The sequence below is a fragment of the Budorcas taxicolor genome, chromosome 8, assembly GCF_023091745.1.
Source record: "Budorcas taxicolor isolate Tak-1 chromosome 8, Takin1.1, whole genome shotgun sequence".
In the NCBI taxonomy this organism is placed as follows: Eukaryota; Metazoa; Chordata; class Mammalia; order Artiodactyla; family Bovidae; genus Budorcas; species Budorcas taxicolor.
In genome coordinates, this window is record NC_068917.1 from 43062236 (window position 1) to 43077422 (window position 15187).

The 15187-nt window shown below is 37.8% G+C and overlaps 1 pseudogene; it reads right to left on the bottom strand.

Annotated features, from left to right (window-relative positions):
- Positions 1 to 4582: 4582 nt before the first annotated feature.
- LOC128052947 (uncharacterized) lies at positions 4583 to 4682 on the bottom strand (annotated as a pseudogene).
- Between the last annotated feature and the right edge of the window lie 10505 nt (positions 4683 to 15187).

The following is a 15187-nucleotide window of genomic DNA, read 5'->3' on the forward strand; positions in this document are numbered from 1 at the left end:
ATCCACCTCATTTGAGCTGATTCAAATGTATTCTTTTTAATGGCTGAGTAATACTCCATTGTGTATATGTACCACAGCTTTCTTATCCATTCATCTGCTGATGGACATCTAGGTTTTCTCCATATCCTGGCTATTATAAACAGTGCTGCGATGAATGTTGGAGTACACGTGTCTCTTTCAAATCTGGTTTCCTCAGTGGGATTGCTGGGTCATAAGGCAGTTCGATTTGCAGTTTTTTAAGGAATCTCCACACTGTTCTCCATAGTGGCTGCACTAGTTTGCATTCCCACCAACAGTGTAAGAGGGTTCCCTTCTCTCCACACCCTCTCCAGCATTTATTGCTTGTAGACTTTTGGATCGCAGCCATTCTGACTGGCGTTAAATGGCACCTCAATGTGGTTTTGATTTGCATTTCTCTGATAATGAGTGATGTTGAGCATCTTTTCATGTGTTTGTTAGCCATCTGTATGTCTTCTTTGGAGAAATGTCTATTTAGTTCTTTGGCCCATTTTTTGATTGAGTCATTTATTTTTCTGGAATTGAGCTGCAGGAGTTGCTTGTATATTTTTGAGATTAGTTGTTTGTCAGTTGCTTCATTTGCTATTATTTTCTCCCATTCTGAAGGCTGTCTTTTCACCTTGCTTAGAGTTTCCTTTGTTGTGCAGAAGCTTTTAAGTTTAGTTAGGTCCCATTTGTTTATTTTTGCTTTTATTTCCAGAATTCTGGGAGGTGGGTCATAGAGGATCCTGCTGTGATGTATGTCAGAGAATGTGTGCCTATGTTCTCTTCTAGAAGTTTTATAGTTTCTGGTCTTACGTTTAGATATTTAATCCATTTTGAGTTTATCTTTCTGTATGGTGTTAGAAAGTGTTCTAGTTTCATTCTTTTACAAGTGGTTGACCAGTTTTCCCAGCACCACTTGTTAAAGAGATTGTCTTTAATCCATTGTATATTCCTGCCTCCTTTATCAAAGATAAGGTGTCCATAGGTGCATGGATTTATCTCTGGGCTTTCTATTTTGTTCCATTGATCTATATTTCTGTCTTTGTGCCAGTACCATACTGTCTTGATGACTGTGGCTTTGTAGTAGAGCCTGAAGTCAGGCAGGTTGATTCCTCCAGTTCCATTCTTCTTTCTCAAGACTGCTTTGGCTATTTGAGGTTTTTTGTATTTCCATAAAAATTGTGAAATTATTTGTTCTAGCTCTGTGAAAAATACCATTGGTAGCTTGATAGGGATTGCATTGAATCTATAGATAGCTTTGGGTAGTATACTCATTTTCACTATATTGATTCTTCCAATCCATGAACATGGTATATTTCTCCATCTATTAGTGTCCTCTTTGGTTTCTTTCATCAGTGTTTTATAGTTTTCTGTATATAGGTCTTTAGTTTCTTTAGGTAGACATATTGAACTCAGTGGTCTTGCTCAGCTAAGTACACAAACTCTGCATTAAACCACCACCTCTACTATGAGAAACAAATACAGAATTGTTATGGGAAAATTACTCTTGAGTTATGTGAATTTTAGTCTACACAAGATTGTCAAGAATCCCTCCATCCACATCCAGGAAATGCTTTGGTGTCCTACAGTGCTGTGCTCAAGTGGAAACTGCATGCATTTTATGGGGCAGTGGTTGAACCCTTGAATCATTTCTCCATTGCTGCTACAAGCACTCAATAATTCTACCTGATTTCTCTGCCTAAGACAAGAAATGGAATAGGAAGCATCACTTTGGAGAGAGAGGAGATTGGAGACCCCTGGTGCTCAAGTTCTGTTCTTTTTTACTTTCTAAGCCTGAGCTAGTCATGGACACAAATAATTGCAAATTGGACAGGAGTGGAGAAGCATGTCTCTTGTAAACTACCTGAGGGGATCTTAACCACTCAGCTCCCAAAATAAAATCTCCACTCTTCTGGGATAAGATCTTAAAGCCAAGTGGAAAGAAGTGTTAGGATTTTACCCCTCCAGTAGATCTCCCTTTTCCCTGGTCCCTCAAATTCTTTCATCCTGCTGAAATATAACTTTGGCCAGTTCTTACTACATTACATTTTGCCAGTGTGTCTGTTTGCCCCTTCCTTCCTTCCTCCCTCCATCCCCCTCCCCCTTCTTTGTCCTCTCTCTCTTTCTACCATTTAAGTAACTCTGACATTTCCTTTATTGTTATTGTTTCTCTCTCTCTCTCTTAAATTGTTAACTCATGGACTCTCCTGTTAGTTATTAAAGAAAGGAGACTTTGACATTGTCACACAAGGTTAAGCCAGTGGGTGACAGCCTGGGTGACAGCCTGGCCTTATATATTACTTGGCATAGAAATGAAAAGGGGCATTCAGAAAGAAAAAAGTAAGTCATCAGCTTCTGAACATCTCTTAAAATAGTATGCTGGTTGCATTCTACCACCATAAAACATACGCAGCTGGATGCTTTGTCCTCAAGCTGTGATAATGGGGAGAAGCAGGTCATGAGTACTGGAGTCTCCTTTAGCATCTATAGCAGTGATTCATGACTGATAGATAGTAAGAAGGATGCTGTCAGCATATTCCAATACCTTTTTTTTTTTCAGCAATCTCTTTTTTGTCTTCCAATTTTGATTTGGATTTCTCTTGGGATTAAAAATTAAGGAGTAAAAGAAACTATAATTCATTAAATCTTCACAGTAATACTCCAAGCTATATTTTATAAAGAGTATTTGGCCTGAATAGACTTGTATGTTAGTTAGATATCCTTGAACTCTCGAATCCAACAGAACTTTGCCCCATAACTTTATTACTCACTTAACAAACTGAAGAGCAATTCTATTTCATTTTAGAGTGTGAATAAAAAATTATCTGCTGTATGTCCTTGAACAAGTCATTTAATCTCTCTGAATCTCAGTTTCCTCATTGAAAGATATCATTTACAGTAATAAATATAAATGGTTAATACATATGAAAATATTCAGTCTCACTAGTACTGAAAGAAATGAACATTTGAACCAATATTTACTACCTGAACAAATATATTTTAACATAAAATTTTAAAATTCACAATTATGCATTTATAATTTGAACATTTTAAATTATAAACTTAGAGAGGAAAATGGAAAGTGGGAAGTGTCACACAGTGCCAGTGGACCTAGAAAATGCTATGATTTTCTAAGGATAATTAGGCAATGTGTAACCTTTCCATCAAAAGAGTTTGTATTTTGTAACTCAACCATTCTATCTCTAGAAACTTATACCAACAAAATACTAAAGGGTTGTTCATCCCAACCCAGCTGGAAAAAAATTAACTGTCTAGTAAAGTGAATTGGCTAAAGTTTGAGAAATGGTATAAAAATACACTGGACAATGAAATACTATGCAGAGACTGAAAAGCATATTTTAGCAAAATATTAAATTACATGGGAAAATGGTAAATACCTACATACAACTATGTTTTGAGATGGCAAAAGTAAATTATAGTCAGTAGGTGGGTTGTTTTTTTATACTGAGAATGCAATCATTTATTATTTTTATCTAAAAATATAAAATTTAAAATATGTATAATTCCAAGTTAGTCTGTATGTGGGTGCATGTGTGTGTACAAGAGTAGTGATATGGATGTTATTAATGTGCTCTTTTTCTTTTGCATTTCTGAGCACATGTTCTTTGCCCTGCTAAGCCAAGGTGTTCATATGCTTGGGAGATTAGGATTTGTTACGAAGGAATTTAAAGAAAAAAATGTACTAATATTAGACTTCTGTGTGATATGTGGGATTAGGTAGCAAGAAAGATTATTATTGTGAGAAAGAATGTCTCCATATTCCTTCATCTCTTCACTAGAATATCAAAAATCCAGCTTGCAGAATTGCCCCGTAGTGTAGGAACGGAACCTTCTGTCTATAGTGGCTGTCACTCCAGTGGAGCAGGCAGTTGAGACACAGGGGAATTAGAAGAAAAAACATTTTATTGTCAAGGGAATAATGGCAGGAAGGGAAGGGAAGAGAGATGTTGGTCCTGTTTTCTCTCTCCAGGCAGACTGCATCCAATAAGGGGGTACATGTTAGCAAAAAGGGGGTGCAGCTGTGTCCCCCTACTCCCTGTTAGAAGGCTGCTTCCCAAGCTGTCCCTTGCCAGTCTGGGGTACAACTATATCAACACAAGTGTGGCAGGAGTGTGGTCAGGCAGCAAGAGACTCTGAGATTTCACTTCTCAGCCACTCTGTTCCTGGTAGCAGGGATGCTGGGCTGATGGGATGGTCGTGGCAGGGTTAGAAGACCCTCCTTAAAGTCTAGGAGAGCACCCGCGTGAACTGGCCTGATGTAGAGAGACTCACTTATTTGTTACTTAGCAGTAGCTGCTGTGAGACAGAGGCTGTAGGTAGAGATGTCCCTCAGTTCTAACAAAGCCAAGGGAAAGAGAGAACACATCTTCACAGCTGCAGATTTCAACCAAGATGGTGCACGGGGTAAGTTCCAGCACAGGGGACAGTGCTCTGGAAACCAGTGTCTGAATGAGTCCACACATTACCCTGGGTTGTTAACTTTGCAAAGTCTCTTTTATCCTACAATTGCTCCTCATCTCATTTGCTGAGCAGTCATTTGTCCTACAAAATTCTTTGTATTCTGGATTTGGCTTGCATGAATTTGTGTGTCATCCTTGCATAGGGGCCATGCTAATCTTCTCTGTATTGTTCCAAGTTTAGTATATGTGTTTATTCATGGTGGCAATTATTTCATTTCTCTACCCAACTGTTTCCTTTAAGCTGGTAGTTAGATCTGGAGATTTGATATTTGGCAATGCTAACACTGAAAAGTGGATTCTGATATCGCCAACCTGATTCATCTGTGATAAATTCACCAACAACCTTTCGAATATGATTTTGGCATCTGCTGGTAATTCATTCTGTCATTCCTTCCGAACACATTTGCTGATATTCTTCCATAGAAAGGATTTCTACCTCATCAACTGTTTGGTTACCCTGAAATAGCTTGTATGGAAAAGGCAGGATTCATGCTTTATTTCCCCTCTTTATTGGTTTTCTAGGTAATAAATTGGTATACTAGCAACATCCAGTGGTGATTGATGAGGTTCTGTTTTCTTATTCTTTGTTACTATTATTATAAACACATGGATTTACATGTTGTGGATGGTTTTATGTGTTTCAGTCAGTTACAGTCATGATTCTTTCCCTTGTTCAAATTTTCCCATCTTTGGTCAGTGAGAGCCCCTTCATTTTGAATCCTGTGTCCTTTTGACAGAACTATTTATCTTCAAAAGTGTCCTTATTTTCTGGCTTAGCAAAATGTCTCAAGACCATCATCCCATACATTTCTTGCCCTGGAACTCTCTCCAAGTCGCTCAGTTATATCCAACTCTTTGCAATTCCATGGACTGTAGCTAGGCTCCTTGGTCCATGGAGTTTTCCAGGCAAGAATGTTGCAGTGGGTTGCCATTTCCTTCTCCAAGGGATCTTCCTGACCCAGGGATTGAACGCGGGTCTCCTGAATTGCAGGCAGATTCTTTACCATCTGAGCCACCAGGGAAGCCCTGGAACTAGATACAGCCATTTCTCCAGACAGTCTGGGGCCCTCTTAGAGGAGAATAGTACTTAGAAACAATGATCTTGATGATGGGAGGGCTTGTTGCTACTAGGTTGTCGATGTTTCTAGCCCTTTTTAGTGGACAGCACTCAGAAATACATATTTCATGCTGCTGCTGCTAAGTCGCTCAGTCGCATCCGACTCTGTGCGACCCCATAGACGGCAGACCACCAGGCTCCCCTGTCCTTGGGATTTTCCAGGCAAGAACACTGGAGTGGGTTGCCATTTCCTTCTCCAATGCATGAAAGTGAAAAGTGAAAGTGAAGTCTCTCAGTCATGTCCAACTCTTAGCGACCCCATGGACTGCAACCTACCAGGCTCCTCCATCCATGGGATTTTCCAGGCAAGAGTACTGGAGTGGGATGCCATTGACTTCTCTGACATATTTCATAGTAAGAGACAAATAGATAATGAGTTCATACTGATGTTTCCTGTATAATTTTTTATTATTGCAAAATATCATAATAAATTTTACCATATAAATCATTTTAAAACATATAGCTTTGTGACATTAAGTACATTCCCACTGTTCTGCAAACCTCACCACCATCCTTCTCCAGGGCTTTCTCATCTTCCTAAACTGAAACTCTGTACCCATTAAACACTGACTCCCCAACTCCTTTTTTCCTCCAGCTTCTGGAAACCACCATTCTATGAAATTCTTTTCCTTTTGTGACTGGCTTATTTCACTTATCATAATGTCCTCAAGGGTTATCCATGTTGTTGTGGTATGTAATTCCTTACTTTTTAAGGGAGAATTATATATACCCTGTATGTATATACCACATATTATTTATCCATTCATTCATTCATTGATGAACACTTGGGTTGTTTCCATCTTCTGGCAATTGTGAATAATACTACTACGAAAATGAGTGTATAAATACCTGTTTGAGTCCCTGTTTTCAATTCTCCTGTGTTATGTACCCAGAAGTAGAATTGCTGGATCATATGGTAATTCTATATTTAATATTTTAAGAAACTGGCATACTGTTTTTACACTGACTGTACCATTTTACATTCTAACAAGCAAAGCACAAGGGTTCCAGTTTCTCCACATTCTCATCAATGATTGTTGTCTTAATAGTAGGTATCCTAATGGATGTGAATCAATTTAAATTTAAGATTACATAGTTTGGATTAAACTTCCTTGATTTTACTTTGAAAAGCATAGTTCCTAAAGACATGAATTGAAGTGTTTATTTCCTAATCATACTATATATAAAATAGTTTTTTTTTTCTTAAGTGTCAGTATTACTTCTAATAATAAGACCACTGAATGCAGCTTAAGATTCCTTTGTGGTTCTTTTGTCACCAAAATCTTCCCTGGTGGCTCAGATAGTAAAGAATCTGCCCTGCAGCGCAGGAGACCCAGGTTTGATCCCTGTGTTGGGAAGATCCCTGGATTGGGATCCCTTAGAGAAGGGAATGGTTACCCACTTCAGTATTGTTGCCTAGAGAATTCCATGGACAGAGGAGCCTGGTGGGTTATAGTTCATGGCGTTGCAAGGAGTCAGACATGACTGAGTGACTAACACTTTCACTTTCACATTTTTATATATACTTCAAGGGATGTATGGTCAAATTTCCATGTTTGAAAGTCACTCAACAAACATAACTAAACAGAAAACAGAGTCATACACACAAAGAATAAACAGGTGGTTCTGTAGGGGTGGAGGGTTGAGAGAAATAGATGAGAGAGATTAAGAGGTACAAACTTTAAGTTACAAAATAAATGAGTCACAGGTATGAAATGTACAGTATGTGGAATACAGTTAATAATTATGTGATATCTCTGGTGACTGATGACAGCTATTCTTATGGGGATCATTTTGAAATATATAGAAATATCAAATTATTATGTTGGGTACTAGGAATTAACATAGTGTTATGGGTCAGTCATATGACAAAAACAAACAAACTCATGCAAAAAGAGATCATATTTGTGATTACTGGGGGTAGAGGAAAAGGGATTGGATGAAGGTAGTCAAAAGGTACAAACTTCCAGTTATAAAGTAAGTAAGTACAACATGATCAGTATAATTAACACTGTTGTATGTTATATATGAAAGTAGTTAAGAGAGTAAATCCTAAGAGTTCTCATCATAGGGAATTTTTTTTTCCTATTTCTTTAATGTTGTATCTGTATGGATGTTCACTGAATGGATGATGGATGTTCACTGAAGTTATTATGGACATCATTTCATGATGTGTATAAGTCAAATCAGGATGCTATACATCTGAAACTTACACTTTGTACAAATTATACCTCAATAAAGCTAGAATGAAAAAAAGAATCTATGGGTAGAATTCCAAAGAAAATGGCCTCAGAGTCAAAAATAATAAAGCAGCACAACATTGTGAACACACTAAATGCCACTGAACTGTATACTTTAAAATGGTTAATTGCATATTATATGAATTTTGCCTGAATAAAAAAAATTGAATTTAAAAAAAACTTGAAATAATTATGCCATCAATTTGATATACAGTTAGAACCATAGGTTTCCATTTGTTTTCAATTAGAAATTTTTTTTGGCTGCAATGCATAGCATGCAGGATCTTAGCTCCCCAACCAGGAGTGAAACCTGCAATTCCAACCACTAGACCACCAGGAAAGTCCATTTTCAAATGTTATAAATTGGATTTTAAAAATTCAGTCATTTTTGAACGTATGTAAAACTTTTACACAGTTCAGTCAAACTGTAAAACAGCACAGTCAGAGAATTCTCATGTTCATCTCCCCTCTCCTTTCCTCCGCTGCCTCCCAACATATATAACAGTTAGCAGATAGCTCCTGCAGTTTAATTTATGCTTTAGTTGTTTCTTTGTAGGAAATAGAAAGAAATGTTTATAGTCACATTCTCCTCTTAATTACACAAAGGTGACATTTTACAAGCCCTGTTCTGGGCTTCTCTGTTTTTTCATTTATCCTGGTGCTCACCCAGTGTTACATACAGAGATTTTCCTTGTTCCTTTTTCTGTTCAATACTCCTTTGTGTAGTTCTTATTATAAAGAAATCTTCCTCATTCCTTTGAACTGCTATGCTACTGTATGAATAAACGTATAGTTCATTTAACAAACTTCCTACAACTACTATGGTGAACCATATGAAGGTTCCTCAAAAAACTAGAAACAGAGCTACTATATGATCCTGCAGTCCCACTCCTGGGCATATATCTGGAGAAAACCGTAATTCAAAAAGATACATGCACCCTAGTGTTCATTGCAGCACTGTTTACAATAACCAAGACATGGAAGCAAGCTACATGTCCATTGACAGGTGACTGGATAAAGATGTGATAATATATGTGGATTAAAGTGAAGTCATTCAGTTGTGTCTGGCTTTTTGCGACCCCGTGGACTGTAGTCTGCCAGGCTCCTTCGTCCATGGAATTTTCCAGGCAAGGATATTGGAGTGGGTTGCCATTTCCTTCTCCAAGGGATCTTCCCGACCCAGGGATGGAACCTGGGTCTCCCAATATATGTGGATATATATTATCTAATTTAATAGATACATATTGTTAGATTAAACTTGCTAATAATTTGTTAAGAAGTTTTACATCTGTGTTATGAGGAATAATGTTTTATAATTCTATTTTAATGTCTTTGTTTTTAAAATCAGGATAATACTGACCTTATATTATAAAATGATTGAGTGTTTCCTCCTTTTCTTTGTTCTCAAAAAATATGTTTCTATTGATGTTGTTATTTTCCCTTTAAAGTTGGAATTCACCTGTGACATCATCTGGACCTAGAATTTCTTTGTATAAATTGCTAACTACAATTCAGTTTCTTTAGTGGATGTTGGGCTGTTGACATTTTCTATTTCTTTTCGGGTCATTTTTGATACGTGTCTTGTAATGAATGTGTCCGTTTCATCTGTGTCGTCACACTAATAGTTGTCTGTAGTGTATCCTTAATGTCTTTTAGGTCTGTTTGATGTCCTCTGTTGTACTCCTCACATTGGTAATTGGTGTTTTCATATTTTTCTTGATTAGTCTGAGTAGGAACTTACAAATTTTTATCAGCACCACCCCAGTAGAACTAGCTTTTGGGTTCCCTGATTTTCTACACTCTTTCTGGTTGGTAGGGCACATTTTTGGGGTTCCCTCATCTCTGATCTTGAACTCTAAAGTTCTGGCTGCTAAGGCAATTTTCTAATGATGTCAGTAGACTTACTGCCTTTAAATAGATTTTATTTTGTATTTTTTCTGGCTTTTCAAGTTGTTCTCACCAGGAGTACATGTTAATACTTCATTATAGCCAGAAGCAGAATTGTGAGAGAAATAATTTCAGGTGGCTGGTATTATAGGAAAAGTGCTGATATGGAAGCGGGATTCTCAGGTTCAAGACTTCTCTATTGCTTACTGATACTGCTATTAACAACCTTGGGCAAATCAAATTGAAGGTTTTAGTTTCCTTGTCTGTAATGTGAGGATAACAATAATACCTTACATCACAGTGCTTCTGTAAGTATTAAGTAAAGTAATGAAGTGAGACTGTTTTATGAACTATGAAAAATTTCATGAATATAGCATGGCTCATATTTAATTTGTACAACTATGGATGCCTTGGAGGTGGAGACTGAGTCTTTTTGATCATGATTCTTCAACACCTGGCACAGTTCCTGGAACATATTTTGGCTTTTAATGAATGTTTGTTGAGCTCAGCCAAAGGTATTTACATGAATAGTTACAATTCTCACATGACTCAGTAAATTCATACTGTATACCCATAGTTATTGGCAACACCTGAATTAATCTGGATCTGGCTGAATTATTGTTTAATATTGTTATTTAGACTAAAAATGTGTACAGTATCATGTATAAATTTCTTGTATTATTCTTACAGGATTATCCTTTTTCTGGCCACAAACAGAAATATGTGCTGAAAGATCAATAAGTAGTGGGAAATCCCTAAGGGTTGTCTAATAGGAGGAAGAGGTAAAAAGATGCCCAGTCTCTAGTAATGCTGTAGGTTGAGTGTGCAAATATAAAGGAGGTTCCTAAGTGATGTGTCACTAAAGCTTATAAGCTCTTACCTTGCCATCACATTCCTTTATAGTTTCTGCCTGTGGGGCTGTTGTTTGGAGGAATTTAACTATACCACCTACAGAAGACAGGCTTGTGTGTTATCTTAATACCATTTCTAGGTTCCCCATGCCCCTCTTCCCCCAAACATGGATTCATATCTCACCAGTTTTAAATTCAAATGTGAAGTTCATTCAGGCTAGATCACTGTTTCCCCAGCTCCAAAATTCTGCGTGTGTGTGTGTGTGTGTGTCTTAGTTGCTTAGTCGTGTCCGACTCTTTGCAACTCCATAGACCGCAGCCCACCAGGCCCCTCCGTCCATGGGATTCTCCAGGCAAGAGTACCAGAGTGGGTTGCCATTTCCTTCTCCATACCACCTCATAATTCTTATCCACATCTTTTTTACCACTTATATTATTTACCTAAGACTTTCTTTGAACTAATTTTCTTTTTCCTAAATGAATATATTTTAAAAGAAAATTATCACTGTTGCATATTGAAAATCAATACTGCCCCCAAAAGAAAATCAATACCACTTTCCAAGATTATGGTATAAATTAAAAAATAATGAAAACAAAACAATTTTATTAAGTGCTACAAAGAGATCATTGCCTATTGAAGACTCTGAGTTCTGAGCTTGCTGTCTTTTAGGGATATACTGGCTTAAATTGTCTCTAAGATCTCTGATTTCAGCTTTCAACATCTATGGTGTTCCAAATTCTTCTCTTCCTACTCTTTGTGGATTTCCTCCCGCAGTTCTCATGCATGCAAACTGTCTCTGCTTACCTCATGTACAAATGATTCCTTTTTACCAATGACTGCCTTCATTTTTAGTGTTGAGAGTCACTATGGAAAAAAAAAAACAACGCAGGAATTCTATGTAAGGAATAGAAAAAGGGTTGTGAAAAGCAGGAAGTGATTAAAGAAAGTGATGAGACAAAAGTCATCCTGCTTCCTTGACCTAGAATAGTTTCCTCTATTTTCCCAAACATTTTATTTTCATTTCCCTGTACTTTCACTTTGAGGTTACTAGCAGGATTAAGAAACCATTACTCATTTATACCTTACTGTAAAATAATCCAATTGACTGATTTCCTTAATACTTGAAATTACCTACATTGAAGGAAAAGGAATGAAATAATTTTGATGAGTGCTGTATTTGGAAAACTAGGGGAGAGTAAGAGGAGAGAGGGTTGGTTGAGAAGGCATGGAGAAGTGAAGTCGCTCAGTTGTGTCTGACTCTTTGCGACCCCATGGACTGTAGCCTGCTGGGCTCCTCCGTCCGTGGGATTTTCCTGGCAAGAATACTGGAGGGGGTTGCCATTTCCTACTCCAGGGGATCTTCCCAACCCAGGGATCGAACCCAGGTCTCCTGCATTGCAGGCAGATTCTTTACTATCTGGGCCACCAGGGAATCCCAATAGGGAAGGCCTGGAGAGATAGCAGGTAAACAGAAGAAGGTGAGAAAATCTCAAAGAAAAGTTTAGCATAGTTTAAAAATTTCATTCCCCTCCTTCTTATCCTATCATCTTAATTTCTCTTCTAGAGATTCACACATTATATTAGTATGGAAAATTATACAGTTCAGCTGCTTCTTGGGTGAACTCAACTTCATAGGCTAGGATTCTCCCCACTGTTAGTAAAATTGTTTCTAAGAGAAAATGTATTCTGCATTTTGTGACAGTATTTCATAACCCATAACTGTACAGTGTTCCACACACAGTGGGTAGTCAAGAAATGTTATTTCTACTGTCTGCCTTTGTAAATCTCAAGTGGGACAGAAAATGTCAGGAAGATTGTTAATATGACATGGATTTCCCCTAGAGAACAGTTCAATTGTACTTATAGTGTCTCTGTGTATTTAGGTCCTCTGTTAGTTTGCTTATCACTGTAAGTATAATGACTTCTGATGACTTCCAGGCAGGTTCTCAGTCAGACCTTCTCAAACTATCTGTGGTAAAGCATGAGGGGTGTGTGTGTGTGTGTGTGTGTGCGTGTGTATGATCTGTGGAAGATGAATCTTAGTAGGCAGCTTGTCAGCACACTAGTCTGACAATGCACACACTATTCCATTACCTCACTCAACAACACAGCTTGACCAACCTTGAGCTTGGATGTTCTGATACTGTCAAATTGCTCTAAGAGCTTCTAAACACACTCTTAATTTCTGGGCTTATCTCATTGAACACTGATGAACGAAAGTTCACAGATCACACTTTGAGTGGTCTGCTCTAGTATATATTTTCTGAAAGTTCCTCTTATAAAATGACAAGAGACCTCTGCAGTCATGGGGGCTTCCCATATAGCTCAGTGGTAAAGAATCTGCCTGGTAATTCAGGAGACATGGGAGACTCAGGTTTGATCCCAGGTCAGGAAGATCCCCTGGAGTAGAAAATGGCAACCCAGGCCAGTATTCTTGCCTGGAAAATTCCATGGACAGAGGAGCCTGGCAGGCTAGAAGTCCATGGTGTCTCAGAGAGTCAGACATGACTGAGCACAGATCACCGCCACCACGTCCACCCTGGGGAGTCCTTCTATTGACCTAAAATATATGTAGTATCAACAGTATGGTCCAAGGACAAAAGTAAGAATTACTGCTTTGTAACATGAATTTTCCAAGTCACTTGGCATGTTCTTGTTGCTATTCTCATTTTTTAAAAACTCTTCCAGAAAATTAGAAGCCTAGAGAGTTTGGAGATCTTATAATTTTTTGCCAATTATTGTAATATTTATATTTTACAACCATAATACATAAAATAATTTATGAATCACTTTCTGTCAGGTTAAGTTAATGCTGCAGTAACAAATGATCCCTGAAATCTCAGACCTTTATAACAACAAGCATTTATTTCTTGCTCATGCTGTATATCCATCGGGGTCCTTTTCAACTCAGCTCCAATTTGTCTTCATTCTAGGACTCACAGTAAGAGAGCAGTCTAGTGCTGGTCTTGTGGTCAGGGAGAAGAGAAGATGGCAGCATTGTGATGGCTCTTAAAGCTTTACCCAAATGGTACACATTACTGTCTTTCATATTTCAGTGGCCAAAGCAAGTCACATGACCAGGCCTGAAGCCAATGGGTGAGGCATGTACAGCCTTCCAGAGGGAAGGGCTTGGAAGGAGGGGCAGCAAAGAATTCAAACTGGTAACATTTATGATCCACACTGTAAAAATCTGCATGAGAGTTGGGGAAAGAACAGAGAGGCATTTCAAAGTATGGGGAATCTACTCCATAACTAAAGGAGATAAAATTACTTTTACTAATTTTACTAACAGTTTGAGAAAAATTTGCTCTTTTTTCCTAGCTTTATTGAGATATAACTGACACATAATGTTGTGTGTTAAGTTACACAATGTAATGATTTAATATATGTATATATTGTGAAATGATTACCACTAGTTTGGTTTAGATATCTATTGCAATACATAGTTATAATATTTTCTGTATGTGGTGGGAACTTTTAAGATTTACTCTCTGAGCAGCTTTCAAATATACACTAAAGTTTTGTTAGCAACTTCACTTTCACTTTGGACTTTCATGCACTGGAGAAGGAAATGGCAACCCACTCCAGTGTTCTTGCCTGGAAAATCCCAGGGACAGCGGAGCCTGGTGGGCTGCCGTCTATGGGGTCACACAGAGTCGGACACGACTGAAGTGACTTAGCAGCAGCAGCTCTGGTTAACCATACTGTACATTACATCCCCTGAACTTACTCATCTTAAAACTGAAAGTCTGGGGAGTTCCATGGTGGTCCAGTGGCTAAGGCATTCCCAATACAGGGAGCCTGGGTTCGATCCCTCATCAGGGAACTAGATCCCACATGCCACAGTTGTTTATATGAGTTCATTTTTTTTTAAGATTCCATATATAAGTGAGATCACACATTTTTTGTACTTCTCTGTCTGACTTATTTCACTTAGCGTAATATCCTCAAGATTCATCCATGTTTTCACAAGTGGCGGGATTTTCTTTCTTGTGGCTGAATAATATTCCATTGTATACAGACATATATACACCACATTTTCTTTATTCATCCATTGGTGGACATTTAGGCTGTTTTCATGCTTTGCCTATTGTAAATAATGCTGCAGTGAATCCTGGGTACACATATCCTTTCTAGAGAGTGATTTCATTTCTGTTGGATACATCCCAAAAGTGGGGTTGCTGGATCATACGGTAGTTATATTTTTAATTTCTTGAGGAACCTCTAGGCTGTTTTCCATAGTGGCTGCATCAGTTTGCATTCCTACCAATTGTGTCTGAGGGTGCCTTTTTCTCTATATCCTCCTCAGCATTTGTTATCTCTTGTCTTTTTGATAATAGCTATCCTAACTGGTCTGTGGTGATATTTCCTTGTGGTTTTGACTTGTGTTTCCCTGATGACTAGTGATGTTGAGCACCTTTTCATGTAGGTGCTGAATGGTCATCTGAATATCTTCTTTAGAAAAATGTTTATTCAGAGTATTTGCCCATTTAAAATTGGATTATTTGTTCTTTTTATTGAATTCTATGAGTTCCTTATATATTTGGATATTAACCCCTTATCAGATATGTGGTTTGTGAATATTTTCTCCCATTCTATAGTTGCTT